The sequence below is a fragment of the Euprymna scolopes genome, chromosome 4 (genome assembly GCF_053919585.1).
Source record: "Euprymna scolopes isolate OS-2025 chromosome 4, ASM5391958v1, whole genome shotgun sequence".
NCBI lineage: Eukaryota > Metazoa > Mollusca > Cephalopoda > Sepiida > Sepiolidae > Euprymna > Euprymna scolopes.
Genome location: NC_136485.1, coordinates 85,875,448 through 85,891,778, shown reverse-complemented (window position 1 = coordinate 85,891,778; position 16,331 = coordinate 85,875,448). Strand labels below are relative to the sequence as shown.

Here is a 16,331-nt window from a genome sequence, read left to right as displayed (position 1 = left end):
ATAAAATATAAATTCTACATTGTTATTTCTTATAAAATATAAATTCTACATGGTTATTTCTAATAAAATATAAATTCTACAATGTTATTTCTTATAAAATATAAATTCTACATTGTTATTTCTAATAAAATATAAATTCAACATTGTTATTTCTAATAACATATAAATTCTACATTGTTATTTCTAATAAAATATAAATTCTACATTGTTATTTCTTATAAAATATAAATTCTACATTGTTATTTCTAATAAAATATAAATTCTACATTGTTATTTCTAATAAAATATAAATTCTACATTGTTAATTCGTATGAAATATAAATTTTACATTGTTATTTCTAATGAAATATAAATTCAACATTGTTATTTCTAATGAAATATAAATTCTACATTGTTATTTCTAATAAAATATAAATTCTACATTGTTATTTCTAATGAAATATAAATTCTACATTGTTATTTCTAATGAAATATAAATTCTACATTGTTATTTCTAATAAAATATAAATTCTACATTGTTATTTCTAATGAAATATAAATTCTACATTGTTATTTCTAATGACATATAAATTCTACATTGTTATTTCTAATGAAATATAAATTCTACATTGTTATTTCTAATGAAATATAAATTCTACATTGTTATTTCTGATAAAATATAAAGTCTACAATGTTATTTATAATGAAATATAAATTCTACATTGTTATTTCTAATGAAATATAAATTCTACATTGTTATTTCTAATGAAATATAAATTCTTCATTGTTATTTCTAATAAAATATAAATTCTACAATGTTATTTCTAATGAAATATAAATTCTACATTGTTATTTCTTATAAAATATAAATTCTACAATGTTATTTCCAATGAAATATAAATTCTACATTGTTATTTCTAATGAAATATAAATTCTACATTGTTATTTCTAATGAAATATAAATTCTACATTGTAATTTCTAATGAAATATAAATTCGACATTGATATTTCTAAGAAAATATAAATTCTACAATGTTATTTCTAATGAAATATAAATTCTACATTGTTATTTCTAATAAAATATAAAGTCTACAATGTTATTTCCAATGAAATATAAATTCTACATTGTTATTTCTAATGAAATATAAATTCTACATTGTTATTTCTAATTAAATATAAATTCTACATTGTTATTTCTAATGAAATATAAATTCAACATTGTTATTTCTGATGAAATATGAATTCTACATTGTTATTTCTAATAAAATATAAATTCTACATTGTTATTTATAATAAAATATAAATTCAACATTGTTATTTCTAATAAAATATAAATGCTACATTGTTATTTCTAATAAAATATTAATTCTACATTGTTATTTCTAATAAAATATAAATTCTACATTGTTATTTCTCATAAAGTATAAATTCTACATTGTTATTTCTAATAAAATATAAATTCTACAATGTTATTTCTTATAAAATATAAATTCTACATTGTTATTTCTAATAAAATATAAATTCTACATTGTTATTTCTAATAAAATATAAATTCTACATTGTTATTTCTAATAAAATATAAATTCTACATTTTTATTTCTTATAAAATATAAATTCTACATTGTTATTTCTTATAAAATATAAATTCTACATTGTTATTTCTAATAAAATATAAATTCTACATTGTTATTTCTAATGAATTATAAATTCTACATTGTTATTTCTAATAAAATATAAATTCAACATTGTTATTTCTAATAAAATATAAATTCTACATTGTTATTTCTTATAAAATATAAATTCTACATTGTTATTTCTAATAAAATATAAATTCTACAATGTTATTTCCAATGAAATATAAAGTCTACATTGTTATTTCTAATAAAATATTAATTCTACATTGTTATTTCTAATGAAATATAAATTCTACATTGTAATTTCTAATGAAATATAAATTCGACATTGATATTTCTAAGAAAATATAAATTCTACATTGTTATTTCTAATGAAATATAAATTCTACATTGATATTTCTAATAAAATATAAAGTCTACAATGTTATTTCCAATGAAATATAAATTCTACATTATTATTTCTAATGAAATATAAATTCTACATTGTTATTTCTAATAAAATATAAATTCTACATTGTTATTTCTAATTAAATATAAATTCTACATTGTTATTTCTAATGAAATATAAATTCTACATTGTTATTTCTAATGAAATATAAATTCTACATTGTAATTTCTAATGAAATATAAATTCGACATTGATATTTCTAAGAAAATATAAATTCTACATTGTTATTTCTAATGAAATATAAATTCTACATTGTTATTTCTAATAAAATATAAAGTCTACAATGTTATTTCCAATGAAATATAAATTCTACATTGTTATTTCTAATGAAATATAAATTCTACATTGTTATTTCTAATTAAATATAAATTCTACATTGTTATTTCTAATGAAATATAAATTCAACATTGTTATTTCTGATGAAATATGAATTCTACATTGTTATTTCTAATAAAATATAAATTCTACATTGTTATTTCTAATAAAATATAAATTCAACATTGTTATTTCTAATAAAATATAAATGCTACATTGTTATTTCTTATAAAATATAAATTCTACATTGTTATTTCTAATAAAATATAAATTCTACAATGTTATTTCCAATGAAATATAAAGTCTACATTGTTATTTCTAATAAAATATAAATTCTACATTGTTATTTCTAATGAATTATAAATTCTACATTGTTATTTCTAATAAAATATAAATTCAACATTGTTATTTCTAATAAAATATAAATTCTACATTGTTATTTCTTATAAAATATAAATTCTACATTGTTATTTCTAATAAAATATAAATTCTACAATGTTATTTCCAATGAAATATAAATTCTACATTGTTATTTCTAATAAAATATTAATTCTACATTGTTATTTCTAATGAAATATAAATTCTACATTGTAATTTCAAATGAAATATAAATTCGACATTGTTATTTCTAATAAAATATAAATTCTACATTGTTATTTCTAATGAAATATAAATTCTACATTGTTATTTCTAATAATATATAAAGTCTACAATGTTATTTCCAATGAAATATAAATTCTACATTGTTATTTCTAATGAAATATAAATTCTACATTGTTATTTCTAATAAAATATAAATTCTACATTGTTATTTCTAATTAAATATAAATTCTACAATGTTATTTCTAATAAAATATCAATTCAACATTGTTATTTCTGATGAAATATGAATTCTACATTGTTATTTCTAATAAAATATAAATTCGACATTGATATTTCTAATAAAATATAAATTCTACAATGTTATTTCCAATGAAATATAAATTCTACATTGTTATTTCTAATAAAATATTAATTCTACATTGTTATTTCTAATGAAATATAAATTCTACATTGTAATTTCTAATGAAATATAAATTCGACATTGATATTTCTAAGAAAATATAAATTCTACATTGTTATTTCTAATAAAATATAAATTCTACATTGTTATTTCTAATAAAATATAAAGTCTACAATGTTATTTCCAATGAAATATAAATTCTACATTGTTATTTCTAATGAAATATAAATTCTACATTGTTATTTCTAATAAAATATAAATTCTACATTGTTATTTCTAATTAAATATAAATTCTACATTGTTATTTCTAATGAAATATAAATTCTACATTGTTATTTCTAATGAAATATAAATTCTACATTGTAATTTCTAATGAAATATAAATTCGACATTGATATTTCTAAGAAAATATTAATTCTACATTGTTATTTCTAATTAAATATTAATTCTACATTGTTATTTCTAATAAAATATAAAGTCTACAATGTTATTTCCAATGAAATATAAATTCTACATTGTTATTTCTAATGAAATATAAATTCTACATTGTTATTTCTAATTAAATATAAATTCTACATTGTTATTTCTAATGAAATATAAATTCAACATTGTTATTTCTGATGAAATATGAATTCTACATTGTTATTTCTAATAAAATATAAATTCTACATTGTTATTTCTAATAAAATATAAATTCAACATTGTTATTTCTAATAAAATATAAATGCTACATTGTTATTTCTAATAAAATATTAATTCTACATTGTTATTTCTAATAAAATATAAATTCTACATTGTTATTTCTTATAAAATATAAATTCTACATTGTTATTTCTAATAAAATATAAATTCTACAATGTTATTTCTTATAAAATATAAATTCTACATTGTTATTTCTAATAAAATATAAATTCTACATTGTTATTTCTAATAAAATATAAATTCTACATTGTTATTTCTAATAAAATAAAAATTCTACATTGTTATTTCTTATAAAATATAAATTCTACATTGTTATTTCTTATAAAATATAAATTCTACATTGTTATTTCTAATAAAATATAAATTCTACATTGTTATTTCTAATGAATTATAAATTCTACATTGTTATTTCTAATAAAATATAAATTCAACATTGTTATTTCTAATAAAATATAAATTCTACATTGTTATTTCTTATAAAATATAAATTCTACATTGTTATTTCTAATAAAATATAAATTCTACAATGTTATTTCCAATGAAATATAAATTCTACATTGTTATTTCTAATAAAATATTAATTCTACATTGTTATTTCTAATGAAATATAAATTCTACATTTTAATTTCAAATGAAATATAAATTCGACATTGATATTTCTAAGAAAATATAAATTCTACATTGTTATTTCTAATGAAATATAAATTCTACATTGTTATTTCTAATAAAATATAAAGTCTACAATGTTATTTCCAATGAAATATAAATTCTACATTGTTATTTCTAATGAAATATAAATTCTACATTGTTATTTCTAATAAAATATAAATTCTACATTGTTATTTCTAATTAAATATAAATTCTACATTGTTATTTCTAATAAAATATCAATTCAACATTGTTATTTCTGATGAAATATGAATTCTACATTGTTATTTCTAATAAAATATAAATTCTACATTGTTATTTCTAATAAAATATGAATTCAACATTGTTATTTCTAATAAAATATAAATGCTACATTGTTATTTCTAATGAAATATAAATTCTACATTGTAATTTCTAATAAAATATAAATTCTACATTGTTATTTCTAATGAAATATTAATTCTACATAGTTATTTCTAATGAAATATAAATTCTACATTGTTATTTCTAATTAAATATAAATTCTACATTGTTATTTCTAATGAAATATTAATTCTACATTGTTATTTCTAATAAAATATAAATTCTACATTGTTATTTCTTATAAAATATAAATTCTACATTGTTATTTCTAATAAAATATAAATTCTACATTGTTATTTCTAATAAAATATAAATTCTACATTGTTATTTCTAATAAAATATAAATTCTACATTGTTATTTCTAATGAAATATAAATTCTACATTGTTATTTCTAATGAAATATAAATTCTACATTGTTATTTCTAATGAAATATAAATTCTACATTGTTATTTCTAATAAAATATAAATTCTACATTGTTATTTCTAATAAAATATAAATTCTACATTGTTATTTCTAATGAAATATAAATTCTACATTGTTATTTCTAATGAAATATTAATTCTACATTGTTATTTCTAATGAAATATAAATTCTACATTGTTATTTCTAATAAAATATAAATTCTACATTGTTATTTCTAATAAAATATAAATTCTACATTGTTATTTCTAATGAAATATAAATTCGACATTGTTATTCCTAATAAAATATAAATTCTACATTGTTATTTCTAATGAAATATAAATTCTACATTGTTATTTCTAATGAAATATAAATTCTACAATGTTATTTCTAATAAAATATAAATTCTACATTGTTATTTCTAATAAAATATAAATTCTACATTGTTATTTCTAATAAAATATAAATTCTACATTGTTATTTCTAATGAAATATAAATTCTACATTGTTATTTCTAATGAAATATAAATTCTACATTGTTATTTCAAATAAAATATAACTTCTACATTGTTATTTCTAATGAAATATAAATTCTACATTGTTATTTCTAATAAAATATAAATTCTACATTGTTATTTCTAATGAAATATAAATTCTACATTGTTATTTCTAATGAAATATAAATTCTACATTGTTATTTCTAATGAAATATAAATTCTACATTGTTATTTCTAATAAAATATAAATTCTACATTGTTATTTCTAATAAAATATAAATTCTACATTGTTATTTCTAATGAAATATAAATTCTACATTGTTATTTCTAATGAAATATTAATTCTACATTGTTATTTCTAATGAAATATAAATTCTACATTGTTATTTCTAATAAAATATAAATTCTACATTGTTATTTCTAATAAAATATAAATTCTACATTGTTATTTCTAATGAAATATAAATTCGACATTGTTATTCCTAATAAAATATAAATTCTACATTGTTATTTCTAATGAAATATAAATTCTACATTGTTATTTCTAATGAAATATAAATTCTACAATGTTATTTCTAATAAAATATAAATTCTACATTGTTATTTCTAATAAAATATAAATTCTACATCGTTATTTCTAATGACATATAAATTCTACATTGTTAATTCTAATGAAATATAAATTCTACATTGTTATTTCTAATGAAATATAAATTCTACATTGTTATTTCTAATGAAATATAAATTCTACATTGTTAATTCTAATGAAATATAAATTCTACATTGTTATTTCAAATAAAATATAACTTCTACATTGTTATTTCTAATGAAATATAAATTCTACATTGTTATTTCTAATAAAATATTAATTCTACATTGTTATTTCTAATAAAATATAAATTCTACATTGTTATTTCTAATGAAATATAAATTATACATTGTTATTTCTAATAAAATATAAATTCTACATTGTTATTTCTAATGAAATATAAATTCTGCATTGTTATTTCAAATAAAATATAAATTCTACATTGTTATTTCTAATAAAATATTAATTCTACATTGTTATTTCTAATAAAATATAAATTCTACATTGTTATTTCTAATGAAATATAAATTCTACATTGTTATTTCTAATGAAATATTAATTCTACATTGTTATTTCTAATGAAATATAAATTCTACATTGTTATTTCTAATAAAATATAAATTCTACATTGTTATTTCTAATAAAATATAAATTCTACATTGTTATTTCTAATGAAATATAAATTCGACATTGTTATTCCTAATAAAATATAAATTCTACATTGTTATTTCTAATGAAATATAAATTCTACATTGTTATTTCTAATGAAATATAAATTCTACAATGTTATTTCTAATAAAATATAAATTCTACATTGTTATTTCTAATAAAATATAAATTCTACATCGTTATTTCTAATAAAATATAAATTCTACATTGTTAATTCTAATGAAATATAAATTCTACATTGTTATTTCTAATGAAATATAAATTCTACATTGTTATTTCTAATGAAATATAAATTCTACATTGTTAATTCTAATGAAATATAAATTCTACATTGTTATTTCAAATAAAATATAACTTCTACATTGTTATTTCTAATGAAATATAAATTCTACATTGTTATTTCTAATAAAATATTAATTCTACATTGTTATTTCTAATAAAATATAAATTCTACATTGTTATTTCTAATGAAATATAAATTATACATTGTTATTTCTAATAAAATATAAATTCTACATTGTTATTTCTAATGAAATATAACTTCTACATTGTTATTTCTAATAAAATATAAATTCTACATTGTTATTTCTAATAAAATATAAATTCTACATTGTTATTTCTAATAAAATATAAATTCTACATTGTTATTTCTAATGAAATATAAATTCGACATTGTTATTTCTGATGAAATATAAATTCTACATTGTTATTCTAATGAAATATAAATTCTACATTGTTATTTCTAATGAAATATAAATTCTACATTGTTATTCCTAATAAAATATAAATTCTACATTGTTATTTCTAATGAAATATAAATTCTACATTGTTATTTCTAATGAAATATAAATTCTACAATGTTATTTCTAATAAAATATAAATTCTACATTGTTATTTCTAATAAAATATAAATTCTACATCGTTATTTCTAATAAAATATAAATTCTACATTGTTATTTCTAATAAAATATAAATTCTACATTGTTATTTCTAATGAAATATAAATTCTACATTGTTATTTCTAATGAAATATAAATTCTACATTGTTATTCTAATGAAATATAAATTATACATTGTTATTTCTAATAAAATATAAATTCTACATTGTTATTTCTAATGAAATATAAATTCTACATTGTTATTTCTAATAAAATATAAATTCTACATTGTTATTTCTAATAAAATATAAATTCTACATTGTTATTTCTAAAGAAATATAAATGCTACATTGTTATTTCTAATGAAATATAAATTCTACATTGTTATTTCTAATAAAATATAAATTCTACATTGTTATTTCTAATGAAATATAAATTCTACATTGTTATTTCTAATAAAATATAAATTCTACATTGTTATTTCTAATGAAATATAAATTCTACATTGTTATTTCTAATGAAATATAAATTCTACATTGTTATTTCTAATGAAATATAAATTGGGTGACCTGATGTACCTATTTACTATGCCTCCCCACGGGACAGACTTAAACACCAGGGTCGTTTTTTAATGTGGAGAAAAGGTACAAAAATAAAAATGTCTCAGTCGTGAAGGATTTCTCCTCCACCGAAAGAGAACAAGAAAATGAAGTGCAGCATCTGAAGAACAGATACTACACTTTGATCTTGACCAAAAGGCCAAGAACTGGGTTACCTGATGTAGTAAACATGAATGCTTCATAAATATCGAAAATTACAAAAGCGATTTCGTAAATCAAACTTTCTGTAGAATACTAAAAAACAACAACAAAACCGGGGTTTTAACGATATACACATACATACATACATACATACATACATACACGCATTCCCACATATACTCATCTACACGATCTATGTGTTGTTACTTTGCATGCAAATTGTGAAATCTGGTTTTGTTCAATTAGCGACGCCAATATTAGAATCGACACGTTTAGAATAATAAAAAATTAAAGAAAAACATCCACCGAATATGCGTTTTATGGATTTTCGGTCATCGAGGCGGGTGGTATGGTTTTACGCCCTTCCCATACCCTCAAATGGATCTATGTAACAATCTTAAGTAACAATTATATAAACCTCGTATGATTTCGCTATGCACTTTTAGCAAATAAGCTAGCTCGAGATTTTGCCGAATTTGAATAAGATCGTGTTGCTGTTGTAATTTCATTTTCTTTTTTGCCATTGTTAGTCTTTTGTCGCGACCCTTCTTGCTTTTTACGCTCCCTTTTCGGGACTCTTTTTACGCCTCCTTTCGGGGCTCTTTTATACGCCCTTCTTGTGCATACAGATTAACTGAAAACATTTAGATTTCTAGCAGGTGTCTACTTAAGCAGCTGGCATGGCGCTTTTGACAATATACGCGTTACATCTACCTAAACTTACGCGTCTGAATCGGCGTGTCATAGTTTGGGGGAAAGAGCAGTTTCGGTCCGGGCTCTGCTAATAAAACAGTGCCTAGCTTCGGCTTTGGCGACGGAAGTCTGATAAACACCTGGGGCCAGAGTAAGCTTAGAAGAATCTGTAAGCCGTAGCACCATTAGCTGTGCTGCTCTCTGTACACTTACAGTAAAGGAGTACTTCAAACGACATGGGTTCTCTAAGGAACATGCTTACCCAAGCGATGTATTAACTAGGTAAACTTGGAAAGTTGATTCGGGTCGGTTGGACTGTCAACCAGCTGGACGTTGAGTTTCAACTGTCATCACCCTACTCATAGGAGAAAAGGTCTCCTCGAAGTAGGACCGAAACCATCCAGATCCATGTATCTTTCCAACGGGAAAGCCGCCGGTCTAGATAAGATGCTAAAGGCGGGCTCCAGCGACCGTGACTTGGCTACCACAATAATTATTGACCTGGATTTTACCCTGAAAGCGTCAAAATTCACAAGTAGCAATAAAAACAGCAGCAGCAATAGCGGCGACATAAGCGACGGCAGCAGCAACAATAAGCCAACTACTATTTGCTGAGCGAAAGTAAGGTTGTTCATACTGAGACAAACGAAGGAAATCGACTATAATTGAACAAAAATTTGAAACAGTTGGTGTCCCACTGAATATATTACTGATTTCATCGCCAAAAGCCTCATTGAAAGACTAGCCTCTCTACCAGCATCTGAAATACAAGGTTTATTAGACAAAAATCTCGCCCAGACAAAGAACCTTCTGCTGCATGGTGGAAGCAGCCAAGGGGGCAATCTCAGGTCTTAAGTTTGTGGAGGAGGAGTATTACTCCCTCAGTTAGTTAGCGGTTCGTTGTGAAGAGAGGCTTCCTATGTACGCTCAACCTTCGTTTTATAGGGCTCTTAAACTCACCTTCCATTTGGATGTCGGCGGCATCAATGGAGACGGACGGTTTATGTCCGAGTTGCTAACGGACAATCCCGGCGAATCCCTCAGCATCCTGAACCCTCAAGATCCAGTGGTTGACACTGATTAGTAGCATTAAACACATCTTTGAATCTAGGGCCATCTGAATGCCAAGGGCATGAAGTACCGAAGAAAGTCTGCTTTAGTGCTGATGGACCTCATGTCCTTAAAATTAGATGTAGTTGTATTACAGGTAACTCACTGATTCGATCGGCGATCATCAGGTGCAGTTGAGGCATTTCAATATATTTTCAACATTTAGTGATCGGTGTGCTAGGGAAGTTTCCTTGTTAGTAAGACGAACCATGCCTTCAACAGTTAGTGTTGTACACACAGACTCTCAGAGTAAATTGATTGTGATCGATGTTGCCGTTAACAATAGTATTTCAAATTCATGCGTTCAATATCGCCCATAGAGGGTTTTCTTTTTTCCGCAGTCAGAGGTGTTTCTCTGTGATTCGGAGCGATTAGTTTTACTAGGGACTGGAATACTATCCGAGATCCTCAGATAGATAGTATGGTAGGGTTTGGAAGCAGTCTGTTTGACCTGATAGTCTCGTGCGGTCTGGTCGACAAATTTCGTGTTAATTATCCTGGACAGAAGATGTGGACGTGTGCTTCTAGTGCGCCCTCTGTTTCATGTACATACTACGATCGATTGTTAGTTAAAAGAGGCTATGCATAATTCGTAAGCTGTCCCACGCTCCACTTGTTAGGACATTCTGATCACAAGTTACATGTGGCCAGCATAGATTTAGATAAAGAGCCTAGTCTAGCTGGGTACCGGAAGTTAAATAACCCCTTACTGAAGATAATGACTTCCAGTACCAGCTAGTTGAAAATATTAAAAATGGGCTTAGTGGAGGCGATAATCGGGAGTAGGTGATGGGTTAACTCTAAGAGTAACATTAGGTGCTGTTCTGTTGAGTCAATGTCTCGCTCTAAGTCTAAAACAAAAAAACGTTTAGAAGCTAAGTTGGCCCGTATGGGGGATTCTCTAGAGATAGAACTAGCTAAGGGAACCTGTCACGTCCGGTTAGTAAGCGGTATGAGGATCAAGTAGTTAGGGCTAGATAAAAGAGAGTTTCTAACGAAGCCGTGAATGAAGACGCTTTAGAGCGTAGACGTACATTCATAATGGTTAAATCCCGGAAGAATACGACTCGGGAAATCTGTGAGGGGTTCCGAAAGCATTTCGAAGAGCGTTTCTCTCAACTGTCCGTTCAAGAGTTTGGCAACTATTTGGCCGGTTCGCTCCTCCTGGAAGCGGCTTGTGTAACTAATTGTGATTGTCAGGTAACGGAGTGTGGGGTAGTTGCTGCAATAAGCACATCGCCCACAAAAATCCCCGAGTCTTGATGGTCTGCCCTATGAATTGTTCTCGAAGCTGTCCCACACATTCGATCCCTTTCTGACGGATGTTTTTAACCACTAGGTTTGACACGGGATCCATACCGAGTTAGGCAACCTAAAGCGTTGTCATATTACCGAAGAAGAAGGATAGGTATCAAATTGTTTGCAGGTCGTTATCTGTGATTTTATCGCACCGGAGCAAAACTGTGTTGCGAAGGGGAGATCAATTCAGAAAAATTTGCATCTGATTCGTACGATTAAAGAGGGTTTAGACCGCACTGATAAATTTAGATTAGCTCAAGGCTTTCAAGATGGTAGAGCACCGGTTCCTGGGAACTGTTTCAGAGGCTGCCGTTTTTAATTCGGACTTCCGTAGATGGATCTCCATTCTGTATTGCCGGCCGACGGCAGTAGTTCGAGTAAATTGGATATGGTCTGAGGTTGGCTACCCGGAGGGGCGTGACTGCGCTGCCAAGCCGTTTCAACTTGTCGAATGGACAGGTTCGGATCGTATCTCCAGTTGGACAAGTATTGGTCGAAGCGTCTGTGAGGATTTGCTTTCGAAGGGGGCTTTCCCTTAAAACGGGAGCGTAGGCGTGTGTCATTTACGTCTTTTCACTAATCCTTTTCCAATTGGCTATACTGCCTCTTCCTGGGAAACACATGAAAGCTTTAGCGCGTTAGTTCTTCTCGCTTCTTTGGCATAAGAGTAAGCTATTGGTTCTTAGAGAGATATGTTCACGACGCCTGATCGATGGGGGCTTAGGAATGCCAGCTTGACAACTCACAGACATGAATGAGATTGGCTTTCCTAAGTGGAACTTTGATAGAGGAGCCTGCACGAGATCCTGCGGTTGAGAACGCTTTTCCCAACCTCATTCCTAACCACTTAGTCGAATGCCGATGTAGGCAAAGGGTAAATAGTAATTCTTTAACGAATGCCGAGTAGCGTGGGGTTCAGTCACCTCGTCCCGACTTCAAAGACACTATATCGTGAATAAGGTCAGAGTGACAACACTTTTTGCCTATGCTATAAGGAGGATATATTTATTACTGAAATAGTAGATCACACATTTTAAACTGCTCTAAGCTGCGTGAATTCTGGACGTATGTCAGTGACGTATGTCAGATGACGTGCCTGGATTTAGAGTCTGTAATCTTCAACGTTGCTCTGTTGTGACCGAAGGAGGTCTAAATAGTGTTTCTAACGATATTGGGCATAACGAGACTAGTTGTGTGGACTTCACACATAAAAAGTGCTATTCATTATATATATATATATATATATATATATATATATATATATATGTGTGTGTGTGTGTATTTATATATATATATATATATATATATAAAATTCATTTACTCACATAAAATTAATATACGAAAGTATAGATTTATGCGTAAACTTTACGTATTTACTTCAAAAGTGCTCAATACCTAGGTAGAACTAGTTAGTGATTTATAAAATATATATGCCGATTAAGCTACACTGAATATTCGGCGTTTCATCCACTCTAGGATTCCTCAGGATTATAATAGCATAAGCCTGAGGAATCCTAGAATGGATCAAACGCCGAATATTCAGTGTAGCTTAATCGCCATATATATTTTATAAATTACTATATATATATATATTCATATATATATATATATATATATATATATATATATATATATGAATATATTAATCAGAAAAAGACATAAGGGCATCAGGTATAATAAAACGATGGACACGTCAATGGAGGCATAATCATCCACATACACGTTAATTCAAATTAATCACTAACTCTATCTTTATAAAGTTATGTATGCGCATATATTGCGTGTGAAAGGAAAAATGAGAGATTAAATATAAGGCGACATTTTGGTGCACACATTAAGATGTTTTGTTCATCCATTTCTACTCTCAATGAAGCTAAATGTAAAACGGCAACTTTCGTGCCTACCTTATTTGATGTGTTACTAGGAAAAAGTTAGAATTCTCTCTCCTTGTATATCGCATAATTTTGCAAACTTCCTCTGTTTTCGCTAATGTTGATTTTTAAACTTTCATCACTTTATCATTCTCTCATTAAAACTCGCAGATCTGGTTATGTAACACTAGTTCGTTATATTTTAATCTCAAATAAACTGTAACAGATGTGGTTATATAACGCACGTTTCTTATATTTCAATAAAACATGTAAAATATCTGGTTATGTAACACTAGTTTGTAATATTTTAAACTTAAAAAGTGAATGATCCGATTATGTAACAGTCGATCTCTTCGGAAGTCACATTATTTCACAAACTTCCTGTGTTTTCGCTAAGGTTCTAAACTTTAAAATGTCCACCTTTCAATCATTCTCTCATTAAAATTCGTAAATCTGGCTATGTAACACTAGTTCGTTACATTTCAATCTCAGCAAACATGAATACAGACCTGGTTATGTAACGCTAGATTGTTATATTTTAATTTAAAAAATCATGTAATATATCTGGTTATTGTAACACTAGTTTGTTATATTTCAATCTTAAAAAAGCATATAACGGTTCTGGTGGTGTAACCCTAGTTCGCTATATTCTAATTAAAAAAATGTAACATATCTGGTTATGCAACGCTAATTTGTTATATTTCAGTCCTTTTTTTTTTTTTACACAGTGATCACCACTTATCAAGGCCCGGAAGCCACTCAGGGATAAGGGTTATTGCAAGTACATTACGTTAGTGTGGAGATTTGATGGAGTGTTTACTTAAGGGGGCGGTTCATTAGGAATTTGTTAACATTAGACTTGAAGACATCCAAGTTGTAGTCCGGAGGGAAGCAGGCAGACGGAACAGAGTTCCACAGGCGTGCAGTTCTAAGAAAGAAGCTTTGTTCATGGAATCCGCGTCTTGATTTAGGCACAGATATAGAGTGGGGGAAATTTTTCACAGTGGATTCAGCTAGACGGGTGTTTTTCGTGAAAGATTGGCGAGGGGGGACCAGGGATTGGAGTTCAGACGAGCACCTGCCATGAAAATAACGATAAAACAAGGATAGGCTCGCAACGTCTCTTCTGTGAGAGAGGGGTTGCAGGGTAGAGAAAAGGGCATCCCCCACTAAGCCACGAAGTCTATTTTGTACTCTGTCAAGGCATGATAGGCTGTTTTTGGCAGCTCCTGCTCAGATATGGCAACAGTATTCCATCCTTGGACGTACTTGGCTTTTATATAGATAGAGAATTGCATCAGTAGTGAGATATCTTCTGGAGCGGTAGAAGGATCCCACCATCTTTCCAGCGACCTTGGCAAGAGACTTGATGTACGTGTTCCATTTCAGATCAGGAGTAAAGGTCAAACCCAGAAGCTTGTCAAAACACGAGGCCTCACCCAGACGAGAGCCATCCATCACAATTGATGCCAGATGGGGATCAGAGCGTTGATGATGTAAGGATAGGAGTTTGGTTTTGGATGCATTAAAGGTAACTAGCCACATCTTCCCCCACTGAACCACGCGCTCGAGATCAGAGGAGAGAGAATCAGAGAGAACTTTGTCATTTACAGCCTTTGATGTGTTGCTGTAGATGGTCGTGTCATCAGCATAGATGTCAACGAATGATTTAAGTATGTGTTTAGGGAGGTCATTGATGTAGATCAGGAAGAGAGTTGGGCCCAGGATTGACCCCTGAGGGACCCCAGCATTTATATTGCAGGCCTCCAATTTTTGTCCATCTACCACTACTCTTATAACCCTATCGGAGAGAAATGATTTAATGATTGAGAAAACATTTCCAGTTATACCGTAGCTGGAAATCTTGTGAAGTAGACCCTTATGCCATACCTTGTCAAAGGCCTTTGATATGTCAAGAGCAATTGCCCTAGAAAGGAAGCCTTTGTCAAGAGATTCACTAATCCTGTGGGATATAACCGTCAGCACATCTGCGGTAGATCTTGCAGAGCGGAAACCATATTGTGTGTCACTAAGAAGGTTATTTCTGCTGAGGTGGTTGGCTATTTCTCTATTTAATATTGATTCAAGCAACTTACTCATAACACAGAGGAGACTTATTGGTCTGTACTGAGAGGGAGATGACTTATCACCTGAATTCTTAAATACAGGGCAAACTGATGAGGTCTTCCAGGGGGTCGGAAAGCACTTCTCTTTAAGGCAGCGCTTAAATAGTTTCGTAAGTATGGGAGCAAGTTCTGGTTGAAGCTTTTTTAACACTATAATTGGGATGCCATCAGGGCCAGTTGCTTTACTGGAATCTAGGTTTTTTATTAGCTTGGCGACCTCATGCACGGATATTTGTATGTTACCTAGCTTGGTCTGTGTTATAGGAGGAAATATGGGGAGTTGATGGCCTTCGTCGCATAGGGTAGAATTAGCTGCAAAGTTCTTTGCAAATAGTTTGGCC

The 16,331-nt window shown here is 27.2% G+C and overlaps 1 pseudogene; it reads right to left on the bottom strand.

The window, feature by feature from the left end:
* Window positions 1-8,678: 8,678 nt before the first annotated feature.
* Window positions 8,679-8,901, bottom strand: LOC145274870 (U2 spliceosomal RNA; annotated as a pseudogene).
* Window positions 8,902-16,331: the final 7,430 nt, after the last annotated feature.